Source organism: Emys orbicularis, chromosome 5 (assembly GCF_028017835.1).
Source record: "Emys orbicularis isolate rEmyOrb1 chromosome 5, rEmyOrb1.hap1, whole genome shotgun sequence".
Classification (NCBI taxonomy): Eukaryota; Metazoa; Chordata; order Testudines; family Emydidae; genus Emys; species Emys orbicularis.
The window spans coordinates 99432986-99438875 of NC_088687.1; positions in this window are offsets into that span (position 1 = coordinate 99432986).

Below are 5890 nucleotides of genomic sequence, written 5' to 3' on the forward strand. Positions count from 1 at the left end.
TTCTCTACTCTTTAGCAAGTTTTAATTCACCATGACCATTTTTCCTGTTTTATTTATCTCTGATAATGAAGGTAATAACTTTGGTTTTCATGACCATACCTGTGATCTAATCAACAGGTGAACCTAAGCTTCCACAGATAAAGCCAGAGTATTAACTCACAGAGCCACTTAAACCCTGATAGTGATATTTTTTAAATGCTCACTCAAGATCTGAGTATATTATCCTACTTCTATCCCTGTTATTTTTCCATGATACAACCCATCAAAAATTCCAAGAGCTGAGCATGAGATACTATTTTCTCCTTTTTCAACCTGCTTTATGTTAGCTGTCTTTAATTAAAATGAGCTTTTCCATGTGTTCGCAATTTAATTCCTTAAAATATTAATATTTTCCCCACATCTGGTCTCAAAGCTATTACTTTTTCCTGTATCTCACTTGACTATTTTTAAATAATTCATTTATCCATTTTCCAGTCCTCAGGGAGCACTGTACTTTTCATTTTACACAATATGATCCTTTTTAATATATATGATACTTCCCCTCCATTATTCTTCCCTCCTTTTATTTACTCAACCCAAGTATTCAGTGAGTTACAGTTTTGTTAAGGCATACAGATAGCATGGAAATATTTATTTATTGATGCCTCCAATCGCCTCAGCAATCTTACACTAATTAGAAACAAATAAAATATTTTGAAGCTAATCAGTCATTAAGAATTATTCCAATAGGTCTCTGTAATGCTGAGCCAACGAGAGTTAAGCAACCAGCAGGCTGAGTGACCTGAAAGCAACCCTTAAGGACATATTAGAAGAGTATTGAAATGGGCCATTCCTCATAGATAGTTATCAAAGCCATGTTAAGTAGACTAGAAATTTTAATATGTATGCCTACATTGTTAGAGAATCAAAGGGTAGATACTAAGTATATTTTGTCTGTGTTTACCTATATCTTGTTAGAAGTTTAACAATGTGATCTAATTAGCTTGTGGATGATAAACTTCTGTTCCTGTCTCATAATGCTTCATTACTATATTCTGTTGATTCAGAGATCAAAAGAGGATATTATCATTTAGATGGGACTTGTGGTGTTATAATATTATTGTCCTCGTTTCTCTTTGAACCTTGTAATTCTACATAGTGAACTGTTTTAGTAATTTGGATGGCTTGAATGTATTGTCTGAGAAAGGACTCATTGAATAGAAATCAACCTGACCGCTTGCTTTCATCAAAGCCCTTGTGGTGGAATTGCTTGTCAGCACCCACCTTGCTTCAGCTGTAAAGGAAGCCCTGGGCCTGATCCTTTTTTATCTCAGATCTGCTTAAACTTTGACAGGGAAAGTCTAAGTCTCAAGACTGAGGTCTCCAGGTTTACTCTGGATCCATCCTGGAATTCTCATGGAAGAATTTGAACAAACTCTACACCTGGACTGCCTATTGGACTATATGCTTTTAAATTGACTCTAGAAGGACTTTTTACAAATCTCACCATCTCTGCTATGAAACTGACCTAAGAACTTATATCTGTATGTATATTGATTTTTTAGCCATAGCAACTCTTCTTTATTTTGATTAATAAATCTTAGATTTAGTTAATAAGGATTGGTTGTAAGCATGTATTTGAGTGAGATCTGAAATATTCATTGACCTGGTGAGCAATGTGTCCAGTCCCTTGGGATTGGTAGAACTTTATATATGGCAAATAAGGTTTTTAGTAATATCTCACTATATTCAGCTTGGCTATCTGGATTGCTTAAAGGGGACTGCATTTTGACTTTTTGGTAACTAGTGTGGTATTACAGAAGCTGTTTGCTAAGTGGTTTGGTGAATCTAATTATAGAATAAACCACCAGTTTTGGGGTTTGTCTGCCTATTCCTTGCAGTTTGCCCTGAGTAAGCATTCTCAGTGTGGCCCCTCAAGGTACCACGGTCACAGTCTCAAAATAAAATATCACCAAGATAATATAATTCCATTACTTCCTAACATTTCCAGGTGGAACTCAGGAAAAGCAGACTGACAACACTTAGTTTGGCTGATGGGTCTCTGACACAGGACACGGATCAAGGTTTAACTGAGAACAGCAGTTCATCTTCTCCCTCAAAAAGCTCCTGAGCCACCTGCTCAGAGTGTAACCTTGACAAATATGCACAGTGTAGTCTCTCACAGTTTGAATCACCAAAGAGGCTAAAAACAGAACCATGCACTGCATAATCTCTAACCTCAGGGGACAACAAAAACAGAGAATTGCTGTGTCAATCTCATTGCCTTGTTAGGCTCATTTTCATAAACACAGGCCTTTGGTTTTGAATGCCCACACTTCAAATAGCATTTACCTATCAACAGCTGCTAAAATATTGAATCACACAGTCATCTTTTCCTTTTGATCTTCACTATTTTGTTTCTTTATTCATAAACATGAGCAACTGAGCTGAACTTAAATTAACTAGCTGCAGTTAAATATTTAGTGAAGCAAAGTGTGGCTACTCTGCTTGCAGAGGGTTTAGATTACAAGGGAGAGTTGCCAATCTCTGCTCATCAGGGGCTCCAAATGTGTGGAGTGGCATTGGCATTTGGGACCCAAATCTTGCTTAGCATTAGAACGGCTCCTGTGAATAGGAGGAGAAAGATTTAGCCCTGGCTTCAGAAGATGGAGATGAATCACACTTGCTTTTTGAGTACTGTATCTTTAAACATCTTTAAAGAGGGTGTAGTTGATGATTGATAGCCCATGTCTAAAGTGGGTATTTTTCTATCTACTGACAAATATGCTCCTCAAAGTATTTTTGAGGAGGAAAGTAAACATTGCAGTGTTGTTGTTTTTTCCTGGAATTTTTCTTTCCATCTTTTCTCTATTAGAAGCTGCTGTAATGAGGGCCTCCATACACCCACATTCAAAATACCACTCCTGTTACCTATTCCAAATTGTCACAGTTAGTAAACAGTGGAAAGCATGCTTCAATGGTTTGGTAATGGAATATATAACCTTTCACTTCTGGGTCTGCTTCAAATGACAGTGACAGAAAGTCATTATTGTATGAAGGCTGCTTGAAGGCTTATGTGAAATTAGTTGGTTGTGTCCGTTCTGTTTCTCCTAAAAAGCACTCATCATTTCTTATGTTGTAAGAGCATCAGGGCAAGAACCATTGCTTCAAATGTATTCATACAGTGTCTTGGAAAATGGGGCTGTGATGCAGATATATAACATAAATATTAAATAATAATAATAATCCAAAGACTACATGATCTGCAACTGCTAGCAGCAAATATCTCCAATAGCCAGTGATGGAACACTAGATGGGGAGAGCTCTGAGTTACTACAGAGAATTCTTTCCCAGGTCCTGGTGGGTCTTACCCACATGCAGGGCCGCCCAGAGGATTCAGGGGACCTGGGGCAAAGCAATTTCAGGGGCCCCTTCCATTAAAAAAAGTTGCAATACTATATTCTCGTGGGGGCCCCTGTGGGGCCCAGGCCTGAGGCAAATTGCCTCACTTGCCCCCCCTCTGGGCGGCCCTGCCCACATGCTCAGGGTCTAAGTGATCACCATATTTGGAGTTGGGAAGGAATTTCCCCCCAGGTCAGACTGGCAGAGACCCTGGGGGTTTTCGCCTTCCTCTGCAGCATGGGGCATGGAGCACTTGCAGGTTTAAACTAGTGTAAATGGTAGATTCTCTGTAACCTAAAGTCTTTAAATCATGATTTGAAGACTTCAGTAACTCAACCAGAGGTTAGGGGTTTATTACAAGAGTGGGTGGGTGAGGTTCTATGGCCTGTGATGTGCATGTCAAACTAGATGATCATGATGGTCCTTTCTGACCTTAAAGTGTATGAATCTATGATGCTATAGCATGAGACCACTCAAACTGAAGCTGGTGGAGCAATGGTGAGGCTCCAGCATTAGCCTGCATAGAATGCAGCAACCCACATCCTCGATGGACTGGTACAAGCACATCACTCTTGTACTCTGATCCCACCAGTAACTCCCAGTCTGCTTCTGTTGTCAGTTCAGCTCTTTGGTCCTGAACTTCAAAGTCGGGTCAGTGCAGCTATATCAGTGACCATATCTCCTATATGACCTACCAAGTTAACTGTGTTCCTCTGGACCCATGCAGTTCACAAAGCTCTGGGCAAAGATCGTGATAGCTAGAAGTCACTCCAGGGGCTTCAGCTGTGGAAGGAGCTTTGTGAGGTTAGACTAATCCAAAGTAAACCACATTTAAGGTCCTATATCCATCCTCCTCTTTGAGAAGCTTTTGCACCAGAGGGAAAGGGATAAAATAATAACAAAACATACAGCTGTATACCCCAAGAAGAATATCCTATATGAGAGAAGGGATAAAAAAACAGAAGGGTCCGTGAAGACCATGAAGGACCTCAGCATGCATTTCTGATGTACAGAGTAAGCACTTTGATACTACCATGATGGGCACTATAGGAAACCCAAAGGTAGATAAATACAGCACATAACACTACTGTTCCATCACCTCTGTTGGCTGCCTGTATTTATTTGAACCTAGCTATTGAATTCATATGATATTGTATATTTTAATTATTGTAATGGCCTTACAAGGGTGCAAATTAGTATTAATCTATAAAACGAGATAAATAGAATCACAACTGGCACTAATTGTCACCCCTCTTTATTAAATTTAACAGAAAAGCCAAGACTCAAATGGGTACTGAAGATGAATGAACATGGAAAATTCTTCCACCTAGAGGTGCTCTCTCCAGCTCAGAGCTGAGGCATGTTCATGAATGTGGGGAAACTTGAACTGAAGTTACTAGTGCTATACCTGTTCTGGGCTAAAGAGAGCAAGCACTTCATTCCCAAAAGTTCACAGTCCAGCACATTTCACCAACACTACATCAACTGGAAAAAATTCCAGTTGGTAAAGTTAAGGTCATAATAATTAATAATAATAAACCCATGAACTAAACAAGCACATCTTGGGGAGAAAAGGAACTGTAAATTAAAAAGTTCACATGTGAGAGTTTGTTACCACTGTGTACTGGTAGGCAACACCAGACCACTTCAGTGACCCCATAATTTCACACAGCAGTCTGCGCAAGAAAGACCATGAGGGGCAAAAGGGGAGCATGAAAATATCCGTTGGACATTGAAATACTCCTTAAATATTAGAAGCTCCAGACATGGAAAGGGAGCTGTGTAAAGAGAAGAGACAGTGGTTGGGCACCCAGGAAAATGGTGATGACTCAGAAACCTTCCTGGTGATGGGGGAGGAGAGGTTGGCAGCATTCCTAGATTCCAAGGCCAGAAGGGACCATTGTGATCATCTAATCTGACCTACTGTATAACACAGGCATTAGAACTTCCCCCAAAAAATCCCTACAGCAGATCTTCTAGAAAAACATCCAATCTTGATTTTAAAATTGCCAGTGATAGAGAATCCACCATGACTGTTAAATTATTCCAATGGTTAACTACCTTCGCTGATAAAAAGTTGCGCCTTGTTTCCAGACTGAATTTGTCTAGCTTCAACTTCCAACCATTGGATTGTGTTATACCTTTTTCTGCTACATTGAAGAGCCCATTATCAAATATTTGTTCCCCGTGTAGATATAAACTAGAATCAAGTCGCCCCTTCAGTTTGTCTTTGTTAAGCTAAACAGATTGAGCTCTTTGAATGTCTCACTATAAGGCATGTTTTCTAACCTTTTAATCATTCTCATGGCTCTTCTCTGAACCCTGTCCAATGTATCAACATCCTTCTTGAAGGTCTGTGGCTCAGCAGATCAAAGGCTGGAGCCATCTCCTATTAAAGTCAATAGAAGGCCCAACTAACTTCAATTAGCGTTGGATCAGGGCCCAAATGTACTAGACTGTCAGCTTTCAAGATTTGTGTTTAAATCATGGCTGCGTTTTAGGCCAGTAA